Here is a 15,865-nt window from a genome sequence, read left to right on the forward strand (position 1 = left end):
TTGTACCTACTGTAATCAGTTACGTGTATGAGTACATTCTGTACTTTGCAGGCAATATGTCGGAATATTGTGCTGCCATATTATAGCTCGCCACTACAATTTTACCCAGGTTCTTTCAATGACAACATTTTTTTTAAAATTATTTTAATGTAATGATATAATGATGAAAATTAAAAATTATTGAAAAGTTTTATGAGTTATAATAGTACAAACCAATATCAAAAATTAAATAATGATGAACAATAAAAATTATTTAAAAGTTTTTTCAAGCTACAAGGGAATACAGGCAATCCTGCTCGAACTAACAGTGCCATTGGAAGAACAAATAGAAGGTGCTAACAAAAAAAATAATTACAGTATCAAGATTTACTTGCAGAATGTAGAGACAATGCATGGAGGGTTTGGTTATTTCCAGTGCACTGAAAATCTAAATTAGTCAATTTGACCAATTTAATTAGTCATTTTGACTGTCCTCTAGATGACAATGCACTTTAATCATTTTGACTATGCTCTTAGTCGTTTGACTAGATGGTTAGTCACATTTGACTGAGTAGGGTGGTCATTATGACTATGTTAGGAAGTCAAAATGACTATATGTCATACTCGTTATGACGAATTGGATTGTTCAATTGACTATGCACATTTGTCAGTTTGACAATTGAATGCAGTCCATATGACTGATTGAAATAGTCGGAAGTGACCATGTTGGTTAGTCAACATGATTACTGTGAATAGTCACGACTGTTAGACTGTTATTTTAATTTGTGTTGTGTTTTTTGTTCTACCATTTAATTTGTGTGCGTTTCATTCCGTTTCGTTCTGTTATGGTTCATTTCTTCTGTTATTATACTTTTTGTTGTTTCTATTCCATAGGATTGACAAATACATCTGGAATATAATATCATTAAAAATACCACAGCAGCAATACTAACAATGACAATAGTATAGGACCACAAAGTGCTCAATGTTCAAAACCTTCCAATATCTTAAGTTTCCATGTGTAACCATTACTCAGTGACATATATTAAAGTCTAAAAATCAAATAAAGAAAATAAATTTATTATAAACTCATTGTTAATTTGAAGTGTTTATTTTAGATATTTTGTCGGTATCAACTCTGCATGTGTCAGTGTGGTATTCTCTATGGTAAAAAATCTCTCAGCTGTGTTCATACAAATAGCAATTTCTTCGTTTGCTGAAAAATATAATTGTATCATTTTAGAAGCTAAAATATAACAATAAACAAGTATATCAGTCATGTTAAAAGTTTAAAAAAAAAAACTAATTTTAAAATCTTTGATCTAGTGATTTAATCACTCATCTTATACCAATAATTTTTAATGTAAGCACCGGGATCTCGACAGCCACCCATCCTATATCACAACATTGTAACATTGTAATGTAAGCACCAGGATCTGACAGCCACCCATCTTATACCACAACATTTTAATGTAAGCACCAGAATCTTGACAGCCACCCATCTTATACCACAACATTGTCATGTAAGCACCGGGATCTTGCCAGCCACCCATCTTATACCACAACATTGTAATGTAAGCACCGGGATCTTGCCAGCCACCCATCTTATACCACAACATTGTGATATAAGCACCGGGATCTTGACAGCCACCCATCTTATAACACAACATTGTAATATAAGCACCAGGATCTTGACAGCCACCCATCTTATAACACACCATTGTAATGTAAGCACCGGGATCTTGACAGCCACCCATCCTATATCACAGCATTGTAATGTAAGCACCAGGATCTTGACAGCCACCCATCCTATATCACAGCATTGTAATGTAAGCACCAGGATCTTGACAGCCACCCTGAGTTTTTAATTCATTGTTGTGAATATCGATTGCAGTGTTTATTTTTAACAGTTTTTGCTCAGGTGAAAAAAAAGATATCGCTAAATACTCTTTTCAATCGACAATACGTTGTATGTGTATCAAAATTGATATCCCGTATACATATCCCCCCTTTTTTATTGTCGTTACGTAAACATGTACCGATATTACTTTCATTTATACACTTCTTTTTCTTAAATTCAATTTTTGTAAGTTAGAATTAAAACACATATACAACATACTTACTTTAAACAATTGGTTTATTTGACAAAATAACAGTTTCCGTGCCTTCTGGGTTGTTTACATCTACACAATCTATGGAACAAAGGGAACGCGAAAGAGTGCGCGTGAAAACCGATACTCTACACCACGTGGTGGTGTGACCACTAACATAGTCAATTGACCATGCAGATAGTCATAATGACTTGGTGGGTAGTCATATATGCTTTTGACTACCTTTCGGCTGATATTTGACTAACTGAATAGTCATCGTGACTAATTTAGATTTTCAGTGTGGAAGTGAGAAGCAGAGTCTATGTGGAAGGCATTAAGAGCACTTGGTATCGATGGAGGGGAAAGAAGTAATCTCATTGGTAACTTGTTCAAAGAGGCAAATATATCAATGAGGTTGTGGAGGGCAAGGTCTGAGCAGTGGAAGCAGTAAAGTATAGAGGCAGTCTAAGGGATGGATAGCCAAGTGTTTTGGGTGGAACTTGATCACCCCAGTCGGCGCATTTCTAGAGGTTGTAGTGGACAGCATCGAACCAGTCGAGGAAGGAGGATTCACCTGAAGACGAACCACGCATCTTTCTTACAGGATGTATTAAGGTATAAAAAGGGACACAAATACATCAAAGTTCCTTTGAAAATCTATCAGTAATGTATCCAAAACTTATGTCACTCGAGAAAATCAACGACGTGTAGCAGTTTCCTTGCAATCTTGTTATTTATATTAACATAACGAATATACCACATCTCTTGGTATTCATACATTTCTGATAAACAAGAAAATTGAATTTTATTTTTGTTTTTGTGTATGATTTAATTATTTGTTTACTAATATTGATACTTCATAAAAGGGCATGTCTTAAAACAACCAATAGTAACACTCAGGATTGGTAAATAGGTTTGAAGAGTTGATCTTACAAATCACGTTCCAATCTCTAGTATGACAGTTATTCGTGAGGAAATTTTAGTTAAATTATTTTGTCTTTTTTGATGATTAAATAACAATGTAAAATTTTGGTTTGTTTCAATTAAATGCAACAAAGCCCCTTTCATTTGTACATGTAGTATAGTTCATAAAGTTTGTAAAGCAACACAGTTTCGTTAAAATGTCCATTTGACTGTTAACGTTTATGGTCGGAACGTATTATTTTAAGACGAAATATCTAAATTGCAACGATATTTCACACAATTTCGTAATTTTAATTGGCCGAAGCACGCAAAGTTATATTTCATTTCCGTATAAAGCCAACATATATGACTGTATAAGCTTCCCTTGAAAACGTCATACTAATGCAAAGAGAAAAAAAGAAAACTTGAAGCTTGTCAAACAAAATTATTTCATTGCTATGGCATGAACCTGATCTTTAATTTGAACTTAGTCAGCCTATAAAGAAGTTGATTGTTTTAGCAGCTTGTCGCGTTAAGCACGGTACTATGCTCCTGTATATCTTAGCTGATACAAACACCTACCAAATCAGGAGTGGTTGAAATGCTTTTGGTTCTCTTCAGCAGTTCGAATTATTTGTTTGACCAGTTATAGTACTACTAGCTTTTCACTTTTAGAAACTGTCGTAGTTAATCAGAGAGTTTCATTTCTATATTGTTGGCAAAGATTTTTCAGTGTTATACATATTACAAAGAAATGTTGATGTTCTAAGGGAGCTACCATTTGATTTTTATGGGGGGCTAGGATGAAAAATATGTCCTGCATTTTTTTTTAGCTGTAATCTCTGTCCTGCCTTTTTATTTTTCACTCTGTTCGGTCCTGCCTTTTTTTTTTAGTTTATCCTGACTTTTTTTTACCTAAATTGTCGTCCTGACTTTTTTCGTCCACAACAAAAATTGAAACAAAAGGGAACAATTAAACAAAAGCAACAAATTAAAGAAAACAACAATGACAACAACAAAAACCAGAATAGAAAGGTGCTGTTTTAATATGGTAATTCTTTTAAAATCTTCAAAGAGGTGTGTATAAATTTATAACAAAGTATGATATTCCATTTCAAAACAATATAAAGAAAATCAAGAATCTTCTAAAATTTTGGCAAATGACCTTTCATGAGCTATTAAGTCTTATATGAAAAAATATATGGGTGTTATGGGGCAAAATATTTTACATTGTAGTTTAAGGAAAAACGCCAAGGATTCCGAACATTTGACAGGAATTCCAAAACCTCACCTAAGTACATCCTTAAGAGGTGCATAACTGTTTCAATATAGCGCCATGGATGAGTCTTTTGTGAGTTTAATTTTATACTGATTATTGTAAAAATAGTAGTCTAAAAACTTTTCTGGCCAAAAACTATAAAGAGCATGCAGTTTTATGGGGCACAATAAGCTGACAATCACCTAGAAAACGACCATCTTGAACTTGAAAAGAAGATAGCATTTGACATTGCAATCAATATGTTAGTTTAGGGTTGTCAATTTTCAAATATTTTTTTTTATTGTCACTGATATAAATTAATGTTGAAATAAACTCAAAATCTGCAAATATTATTCTTTCATGATGAACAGATTTTCTGTAAATCTTAAGAAATATTACTTCCAATTTCAATAATGATTTGCTATTTAGATACCATCAATTTGAATTATAATTAGGCGTGGTAGTAACAAATTGAATATTAAGTCATTTTAATTAATTTTATTATATTTGATTCATTCCTAAACTTGTGTTACTGAAGAAAAATAAGTCGCAGTTTTTCTTGCAATCCCATTTGTGCATGTACGTATACACCACGTCATTTTTGGTAGATACCCTTCCGATTGCTAAAAATATTTACAAACAAACATTAACTATGCATGTTTTAAACTAACTAGACATGTTAGTAAACAACCGGAATATAGGAAAGTCTAACACTCATGATTGGTTAATGTAAGAAACGCACAATGTATATAAATCAAGATTAAGTATCTGTTATGCCACATATGTAGTAGAGATATTCTGGTAAGATGTTTTTTTTTATTGTTCTGCTTTATAATGAGACAGTATGAAGCTTCTTTTCTTTAATTTGAATTTTATTAGTTGTTTTTTTAAATGATTTAATTTTTCCACGTTTCTTTTTTCTTTTTTGTAAAATCGTTATTATCGTTTAAATGTTCATGTGACTGATTGATCGGATCATTAAATTATTTAAAATACAAGTAATTTTTATAAATAAAAAAAAAATAAATAAAAATTGTATATTATATAAGCTGTATTGCTATTTTTGCATTACATACATGTGGTGTCAGATACAAACAAAATTGTCGCTCGAATTAAAAGAAAATTTCCCTTTAACAGGTACTTCATGAAGTGCATGTTTATCTTTTACTTTGGCAATAAAATTAATATTTCAAAAACATGAATTGTATACAATTATTGTAAAATTGACGATCAATCTTTTAAAACATTTTCCCGTTACAATGTGAACTTAATTATCAGAGAAGCAACAATTACATATGAATAAAATTAATGGTTATTTTTTATCTTTGAAATTTGTAGATTAACCATACCATACGCCAATCACATACCACCCCATTCCAACTTGGCAATATGGCTTCAAGCGACGTCGATTTGATGGAGGCTACTGTAAAGCACCTTACATCTGTCAAAAAAGAAAGAACGAGATTTTATGGCGCAGTATTCCTACCTGACGGGAAACTTCTTGTTTCTGATAAGGCAAATTGTCGTCTGCTTCTTTTTGAAGATGACTTCTTTTACATCCAAGAATTCAAACTCCCTGATGCGCCATATGACATCACAATAGGATCAAATCAAAAGATATATGTCCTGATGTTCAAAAACAAACTTTTGAAATGTGAAATTGATGGTGATGACTTCAACATTCTTGAAACATATGATGTCGCTAATGGAACTGTTTCAATCCAAACCTACAATGATCAGCTTGTCACGTGTTGCAGTGAAGCCGTAAAGATCCTGGACCTAGAAGGAAAAGAAGTGCAATCATTTAAGAAATCTAATTGTAAATCAGAGTTGGTGGTGTCAACCAAACTGAAGAGGTTTTACCTTATAACTGACCATGGTGAAGTTAGTGGCCGGAAACTCTCCGATGGAAACGAAGTGTTTAATTTCGCAAATCCCGCTTTGACCAGCATATCCTCTATTGCTCTAGATCGCAACGACAATGTATATGCAACAAGCTACGATTCAAAAAAGCTTTTTCAAATTTCGAAAAATCGTCGAAAACACAGAGTTCTTCTTGAGAAATTTGAGAAAGTGAATAAGCCGGACACAATAGTATTCCATCCTTCCAAGGACATGTTTATAATTTTTGCTTCCGAGGACTTTGATGTATATCAGTTTTGAATGTTTTTTACAATGTTTTCGAATGTCTTTATTCATATGATTGCTATGCAATTATTTATACCTTCTCTTACTGAGAGTTCAGATAGTCTTTAATTAATATAAATAACTCTATCAAAAATGTATGCAAATATAAATATAAGGAGCTTCTCTTTAAATAAAAATATGTAAAAATACTTAATACGCAGGTGTTTATTGAATAATACGAATGGGCAATCAAGTGAACTCTAGCAACCAAATATATTACATTTTAAAGCATGAAAAAAACAACTTGACATTGTCTTAAATATAATATATATGATTTTATTCTATCTGTTGTACTCTCAGTAGTGTCTTTATGTTGTTGGGATATACAAGTAACTGACAAGGTCCACTTCGTGTAGCATTTGTATTCATCTGATGAGTTAAGCCTTTTTCCACTTATTGTTATAGTTCGTTCTTATGTTGTACTGTTACACCGCTGTCCATGTTATAATTCTTAGTTTTAACATTGTACTATATCACTGACAAGAGATTAAGATTTAATAGCTTTAAGAGAAATATTACGGAAAGCACGAATTGAAATTCAATATGCATAACAAAAAAAAAATAGTTCACATTAACTGTTTGAATGAGTGTGTTTTTTTTTAAATCAGAAGATGTATTATGATTGGTGACAAAACAGCTCTCCACCAGAGATCAAAATAATGAAATAGAAATACACAACTACAGGTCACCGTATGGCCTTCAACAATTATCAAAGCCCATACCAAAAACTAAAAAAGGCCTCGAAATAAAAAAAGTTAAACAATTAAAACTTCAAGAAAACTAGCGATCTGATCATAGTTCTATACAAAACAATGAACTGAACGAAAAACAGATGAGTTTTACAGCAACTGAACCACTGAATGACACGTTACTAATTTGGGACAAACACGTATACAGAATGTGGCGGTGTTAGCGAGTTTGTTGGCATATCCCGAACCTGTAATTTTGGTTTAACAGTACAACAGAAGAACAAACTATAAACATCAGTTGAAAAGGGCTTAATCCACGTAATTTGAACTTTGTTGGATAGTTGTCATATTGGCAATCATATCAAATCTCCTTATCTAATATCAAATCATCAGATTGATACAAAGCAGAAAAAAATCTGACAACAAGAATGTTTCTATAATAGTGCACGGATGCCCCACTCGCAATATCATTTTATTTATTCAGTGGACCATGAAATTGGGGTAAAAACTCTAATTAGAAAGATTATATCACAGGGAACATGTGTACCAAGTTTGAAGTTGATAAGACTTCAACTTCATCAAAAACCACCTTGACAAAACACTTTAACCTGAAGCGGGACAGACGGACGAACTGACGCACAGATTAGAAAATATAATGCTCCTCTACTATCGTAGGTCAGAGAGTACTCGCAGTAACTGGCAGCTTTATTTTTGTGAAGAGTAATTTTTATTAACGAATACTATACTTCCTTCATTTACTCATATCGAATAATTTATTTATCTTAAAACAATGAAGTTCAAAAAATCATTGTATCATTATGTGTCATAAAGTTTTAGTGTGATTGCACCTAGTATAAGTATAACGTAGATGAAATAAAATTTATTCAGTTCATACTTTCCTGTATGTGACAACACACTGACTTGGGAACATCCGAATACTATTTGACATTTCCTGCATTTTGCGGCGATCACTGGAGGTTTTGCGACAAATTATATTGTCCAAAAAGTAGATCATGATATTTTAAAAAGAAATTATAGAATTATTTTGTCTAGTATGATCTTACAGCCATGGTTTCACTGATTTTCTTCACCTATAACATGATGTGAAAATTTTAAAATAGCAAAATGAATCTGGACACCTACTGCAAAGAATTATGTATGATAGGAGCAGCAATTTTGTATCACCAAGAGCCCCTAAAATAGTTATTGCAAAGTTTCATATTGCTATTCTACTAGCGGCATGTATCAACCCTCGCCATTCTAACCAGACATTGCTGAGTATTTTGTATCTTGTACAATCAAACTGATGTTTCTTCTCATATATAAGTAATGAATTTACTGTAGATGGTAAACATAGGGTATAGACGTTATTTCATCACTAAATTGAGCTCTTTGGTTGTTTAGTATTTAGAAATATGACATGATATAAGATTAAAAATACAACCGATTACATTTTATACTTCTGATAAAATCCAAAATTATCAACGGGTTTGGGTTCAGATCCTTAATGAAATTGAGAATGGAAATATGGAATGTGTCAAACAGAGAATAACCCGATCATAGAGCAGAACATCTCCCTAGACCACCAAATGGTCTTCAACACAGCGAGAGAATCCAGCACCCAGTGGCGGATTTCAACTGGCCTCTTTATTATCACTACATGTATAAAATGATTGATAACAACATTCATTTTGATTTGGGCATGATCAAAACTGATTTAAAAAGTACGATCTTACTAATAATTACATTATCGCAATAAACATGATTTTGTTTTCTCTCAATCTTATATCCGTGTGATATCGATGTCGTTCTGAAAGTATCATTGTTTAGAAACGATATAGTATGACATTTAGTGCATTTGCAACAATCATATAAAAATAAGAAGATGTGGTATGATTGCGAACGAGACAACTAACCACAACAGACCGGATGACACTGAAATTGCCAACTATAGGATACCAGCAATAAAAGGCCCTGCAATGGTAAATGTAAAACAACTCAAATTAGAAAGCTAGTGAATTGATTTATGTACAAAATGATAAACGAAAAACAAATATGATAGAACCGCAGTAAACGAAAACCACTGAATAACAAGCTCTTGACTTTGGACATGCACACACAGAATGTGGCGACGTTAAACTAGTTTGAAGGCGCGCAAAGGTAACCCTCACTTAACCAGGGACAGTGGTGAACAAACGTTAAAATCCCCTAAACACCTGAAGCTCGTATAATTAATTAGTTGGACACAAAGCAGACATTTTTATAACAAAACTACAGAGTAGACATGGCAGTGACAGACAGCTAGTTCGTTCAAAGCCAATAACAACTGATTAAAACAATTATTCATCTGAGACTAAAACATCAATCGGTAAACATCCAACGTCCATTGGATTTAGTGTCCCTAGTGTTGACAGTGGGTTTCTTGCCAATGCTTTTTATACCTCTTCCAAATTTATTTCTCCATTTTTTTATGCCTCAAATTACAAGTAAAAGGGGGGGGGGGGTGAAACTACACTGTAAAAAAAAATTGGGTCCAGAATTTTAAAGGAAAGTAGTGATTTGGTCCAGCTGAAAAAGGTTGAAAATTAGCACTTCGGAAGCTGTCAAAAGATTTCAAGACGCCCTAAACATAGAATTGTCCATATTTTGAGTTAGAGCCGATGAAGTTTTCTATAATTTTGATATAATTTTCCCAAATGTAGTACTTCACACTGTAAAAATTTCATTGAGAAAGCGCAGGTGGGATTTTTTTAATTTTCATTTATGTTCTAAAAGAAATGCACTACGTAATAATTGTGTTCACGGACCAATATTCATAATTTTAATTATAGTGTTGAATTGGCAACCTTTCAGAGCAGATTTATTTCATTGATCTATAAATTTACCCGGATCGTATTTTTTCCAGGTTAAGTAAAAAACATCTCGGAGTCCGTAAAAATTAGGATGTGCGATTCCTTTAGAAAAAAAGTTTCGACAGGTACAACAAAACCTCCAAACGAAATGTGTATATCTATGGAACAATTAAGTAAAAGTTTTAAGCAATTTGTGGCAACGAAATATCTGACTTAATAATTTACCAGTTATACACCTTCAATGAGATGTAAAACGTCACTACAGCGAACGAGTTGTGATATACCATCGTAAGATGGTGCCAAAGAAACATCATTGTCCAAAAAAGAAAAGTTAACAATAGAGAAAGAAAAATCTGCCCTTTTGTATTGGAGTTTCCCGTTTTAAACTGAAATATCTAAATCTAGGATAAGAAGTTATTTGATTTATTCAATTTGAAGTGAGTTCATTTGGGTAAATTTCGGCAGCATATCAAGAAAATCAGTCTTGATTATCCAAGAAAAATGTTTCATCAAGATTAAGATAAGTGTTGTTGGGTTTCTCAATTAAATCCAATTTAGACGGGTTAACTTAGTTTGACCATGGTAAGAGTGATTCATAACGGTACAAACACAAGTCTGCTGTAAAAGAGGTTTAACTGTTGACAATATGAATGCCTACAAACTGTCGATAATCTTTATTTCCACAAACGTACATAAATGTCATCATATTTCAGACTAATCTAACATGTTCTTGTGAGTCACTTATCACTTCTCCGTTCTGCACATGCTCTGTATTACTCCACTAAATTTTATCTTTTGGTAGAGGATTTTATGCTTGCGAAGTCACGTGTACAACATTAGTATTGAATGCATTTGTTCATTTGTCGGTCAATGTCGAATTTTCATAATTCTACATCGGATTATCCCGCGTTAACCAGAATAAATCTCATTTAAAAAAAAAATATATTACGTACTGTGAGATAGTCGTCATATATTTAGATTACGGCATAATGTATGTTTCATGACCGAAATTCTTTGTTATTTGTAACGGCTTATCCAGAGGGGTCTTGAAGGGTGACTCCCCATCCTAAATGCATGGTTCGGCATTGACTCAGTAGTAAAAATAATCTGATAAAAACTTTTGTACCATATGATAATGTAATTATAGATTATCGTTGATCATCTCAACGAGATTTATTTTCTCGCTTGAGCTGGTACAGCGAAAGTGAGAAAAGCAATCGAGATGACCAATGATTATCTGTTTATCGCTATTTGACCTATGACGATGTTGTAAGTTTTAATGTCAATTTCGTTAGCAACGCCACGTGGCCTCCTTAGTTTCTAGCGACAATTTTTCCATCTCAAGCGAGAAGCATGATATGAAAATTATTACAAAAAAAAAGATCAAAAGAAAAATGCGCAAAATAGCGATAACATCTAATAAAGGTAATTATTAAAATTTGAAATAAAAAAATAACTGTGCAAGGGGGCTCGCGGGTGTAAATTATTTTTTTTCCTAATATAAGATTTCGCTATATTTTTTTATAAATGAATTTATCATAAAAAAATATCCTCAATACAAAAAATGAAATAAAAAATGGGGTAACCGTTCATTTAAGCTCACAGTCTGCCACCGAAAGAAGCATACATTTTTTTGGTAATGTCCTTTTTTTCTGTTGAACTAATAGGAGAAACAGAGGTAATATCAAAATAAAAAAAGAACTAAATTACAGAAATTGCTAAAATTTGACAAATATTTAGTTTATGTACAGCTTATTTGAAAACAATAATAAAAAGTATAGGTCACCAACGAGTTAAAAAAGATATTTCAATTTTAATGCCAAAATAATGGCATTTGTGCACTAAAGGGAGATAATTTGAAGTTTTTCAATGATATAAACATTTTAAAAGTCATCTGGGGCAAAACCGAATCGATTTTTCCAGTTGAATGTTGTACTATGTCATGAAGTTATAACTAATAGTGTAATAAATTAAATTTATAATGAAAAAAACAAATGTAAATTGTTTTGCCGAAATTTTTGTACCCGCGAGCCTCTTTAAATTTTTCCGATTTTTTCAATGATATAAATAACCAATTTACGTGTGATAGAGTGTGGATAAATATATTCCCCATCTCCAATTTTAAAGAATTATAAGGACTAAACGTTTACAAATCATTAGCTCATTATGTAAAACATATATAAACACTTCTATAGGATTAAACGCCTTTTTAAAGGAATTTATTGGTGTATGAACTGGTCCAAGTCACTTGTAAACGAATAAAAGTCTGAGTGTTTATTTATGTTTTACATAATGAGCTATTAAATGATTTCTAAACAATTTATTCAAAGTTATTTAATATGTAGTTACATATTAGTTTTATCCTAAGACTTCCGTCTGGTGAGAATAGGGCATGAAACCAATGTTTCGTCTAGAAAAGGGCCAAAATCGCTTCAATTATAAGAATCTTACAAAATCCATCAGAAACTTCTACCCTTTTTCGAAATACCATCTTTTTCTAGTGGCGCGTTCACAATTTCCTTTTCGTCGCGGTCTTACCACTTTGATCATGATTTTTTTTATCAACTTGTGAATTTTTATTGATTCTTTGGTATATTCCGCCTCGTCTTTTGAAATAATCTACCTATAATTATAGGATTCATTATAATATTTGTTCCTCCTAAATATGCATAAAATATCTGTACAAATAGGTTTGGTTTTACCGAATCAACAAAGGATTAGGTTCAGTAAGACTCCTTTTTGGCCCCAAAATATAGCAGTTTTACAAAATTGTGAAAATGTAATCTTTTATCTATTTATTGGAAAGTAGAATGCTTCTTCTACACAGATATGGGCAGTTTTTGACAATACAATGCACATATATCGAGTTCTTACATCATTAAGTCATGCTAAATTACTGAAATCTTCACAATTTTCACATTTTAGCTAAATTTTAGACAGTTTCTGTCTCACATGAAAGTGGCCGCATTCGTGTTCATTCATAATATTGAAATGTAAGTTGTATTTGATGATAATACATAACATATATAAAGGTTGAGGATGAACACGGATGCGGCCACTTTCATTTTTGACAAAAACAATAAAAAAAAGTGACGTTTTTTTTGCATATTTGATAGAATTTTCATATTTGAGCTTGAATTGGAGCATTCTTAATGACTTAATAAGTTAAAATCTTTCACATAAACTAATTTAATCAATTAAAATAGACACTGAAGTGTTTAAAAAGTGTCCAAAATCTTTCATTAAATGAACCTGAAATTTGAGGCCAAAATCGGCCCTTACCGGACCTACTCCTACAGTTACATTTGTTGTAGTCTTTGTACACATATGCATTGGTGAAGAGTATTTTAAAATAATATTACGGATATAGGATTTTAAGTTAAACCACTTTCAATATAATATATTATTAATATTTTCTAGGTCTTATTGAACAATTTTCGGAAACAAACTTAGTATTTATAATATCTATATCTATAATTAATTATTTCTATGAAAGGTTTTAAAAGAGAAATTTTCAAATTTCAAAAAATTATCAATTGTCATCTTCATCAACAATATCAGAAACATTTATAATTTTATCAAATAATTTTAATTTTTAAACGACCAATAGCATTTACTTTTTATTTACAGACCTATAAGTGTATCATGCACACGTCTCAAAAATTTAAATTCGGTCACTTTGTTTACCTCTAGCTTTTATGATAGCTAACGTTCTCATTTAAAGTTTTCCGTGTTTACCTTTTCATCATATAAAAAAATAAATCAAACAGAGAAGTTATAGGGAAAACGGTAGTATTTAATTTTCCCAGCATTAGGTTGGCCTTTTGTGTACCCAAGGCAGGTGAAGGAAGTCAAATTAGGAGCGCTGTGATTGGATGTAAGGGTACAATATATTTTTTATTTATCTATGAATAACTGCAGTGTGTATATTTACAATATAAATTTTAAAACCTATTGAAATATTTTCTAGAGAACTATTCGAAAAGACTTGCAAAATTTCATAAATTTGGTGCAAAATGACGGTGGGCATGGATAACCACCCCACCATAAACAAGCTCCGTTTGAAGTTGTTCATGATACTATTTGGCTTTAATTTGTAAAACTGAGTAATAAAGTACTAACACAACATATAACTGTTTTATCAAGGTTTTTATCTTAAAAGGGGTAAATTTAGAAAATGTTAACATTTTCGCCTATGGCAGAATAAATAGTACCGTTTTCCATAAACAATATACTTGTATTGCTCATCTGATCGTTATACTTATATATCTCATAATCTCGATTTTCTTTTTTATGTTTGAAAAAATAAAAGTACTATGTACTACATATACGAGTAGTAAAAGTCATACTTATCAATATGTAAATAATCATCCGGTTTGAAATATATGATAGAGAGGAACGGAAGGTCGGTTTTAAATTTCACTTCCAGCTGTCTTGTCAATTATAGTTACGGATGCGGTTTCACTACAGGATCATCTTTTAAATTATTACACTTATCTTTTCACGAATTAATAAGACAAAGTTCAAATTGACCGTATAAAATAAAATTTGATATTAAAGTAAAATTGATCAAGGCGGCTGTATGCTCCCTTATAAACTACTTGAAGAGCCATAACAAATATCTGTTTAAACCTTTTCTACAACTCAAAATGATTCAAAGTTTTAAATTAATTTGACGAATTTTATTTTTTATGCAAATAAATGCGAAGATGTTGGTTTCCTTTCTTAAGCATCTGAATTCCAATTTTCCGTGGAGTTCGAGTTAGTCAACCTAAAGTTTTCAGTGGATTTTTTTGCGAATTGCATAATGAATAGTTTTTTCACTCGGTTTTTGTCTGTCTAAATAAGCCTTCTAACCCAGGTTTGTAATATATAGATGTAGGGCATGTAAAACTCAAATCTACATGGCAATAGAATCTAACTAAAATTATAGAAAAAATGAGCTTCGTGCATGCCTGTGGAGATATTAGAAAGTTGCCAGCTGTCACCAAACCTGGTGGATGTGCTTGCTGCTCCATAAAACAACTTGAGGACCTGGTCCATCTCTAATAAACCTGCATGGTCTTCCTGGTAAAATCATCATGGTTGGTACAATATGCCCAATTATGTTTACGGCAGCCTATACTGTACCAAGATAACTGTTTAGTCTACATTCCAGCTTTGAGAAAAACATGTCATTAACATTTGCTGTCTTGACAGACTCGTCATATCTTGAGTTCCGTTATTGGCAGCTTATTTTAGCATGTATATATAAAGTCTTCTAAACTCTTTAATAGTACTAAGTCGGATGTATATGAATGAAGCAGTAAGCAAAAATATCTGTAAAGAGCCCGTTCAAGTAAGTCATTGAATTCATTCTGTTGCATATTTTAACAGTACAAGACTCGACATCTAATTATTTTATTTATAAATATGGGCAGGTTCCTTTTATCGATGTATGACGCCCCCTTTTCCCCCTGAACTGACACACATTAGGTGGAACGATTACAACTTTTATTAGAGAGCCGTGGTGTACTGGTTAGCGCATCGGACTACTAACACAAAAGGTTCCTGGTTCGATTCCCGTTCCGGAATGAAAATTTCAGGACTGAATTTTCGGCTCTCCCTTGACACCATCTGCGAATATGGTCTTGAGGAAACGATGATAGTCCGTCGGAAGGTGACGATAAATGGCTGGCCCGTGTTAAGAGAGAGCCATATCTCTTGCACGTAAAAGGCATCCTTGTAGATTTCGAAAAAGAGCAGGCGAATGCCGCTACAAGGCAGCACTCGCATCCGCAAAGTGGAAAGGAATTAATATGAGTTGCAAAACTTGTTTTCCAATCCACTATAAATAAATATGTTTAAACATATGTAGGAATAAAAGCATACAACTAATTAAAAAAAAATATTCGTTTCAATGTAACG

At 32.3% G+C, this 15,865-nt stretch overlaps 1 long non-coding RNA gene across 1 annotated transcript; it reads left to right on the forward strand.

The window, feature by feature from the left end:
* The first annotated feature begins 4,895 nt into the window (after window positions 1-4,895).
* Window positions 4,896-6,571, forward strand: LOC143080290 (uncharacterized). Its single transcript, XR_012979693.1, has 2 exons — window positions 4,896-5,031; window positions 5,569-6,571. It is a non-coding gene; the product is annotated as an uncharacterized LOC143080290 (long non-coding RNA).
* The last annotated feature ends 9,294 nt before the right edge of the window (window positions 6,572-15,865 follow it).

Source organism: Mytilus galloprovincialis, chromosome 1, assembly GCF_965363235.1.
Source record: "Mytilus galloprovincialis chromosome 1, xbMytGall1.hap1.1, whole genome shotgun sequence".
NCBI classification, from domain to species: Eukaryota; Metazoa; Mollusca; class Bivalvia; order Mytilida; family Mytilidae; genus Mytilus; species Mytilus galloprovincialis.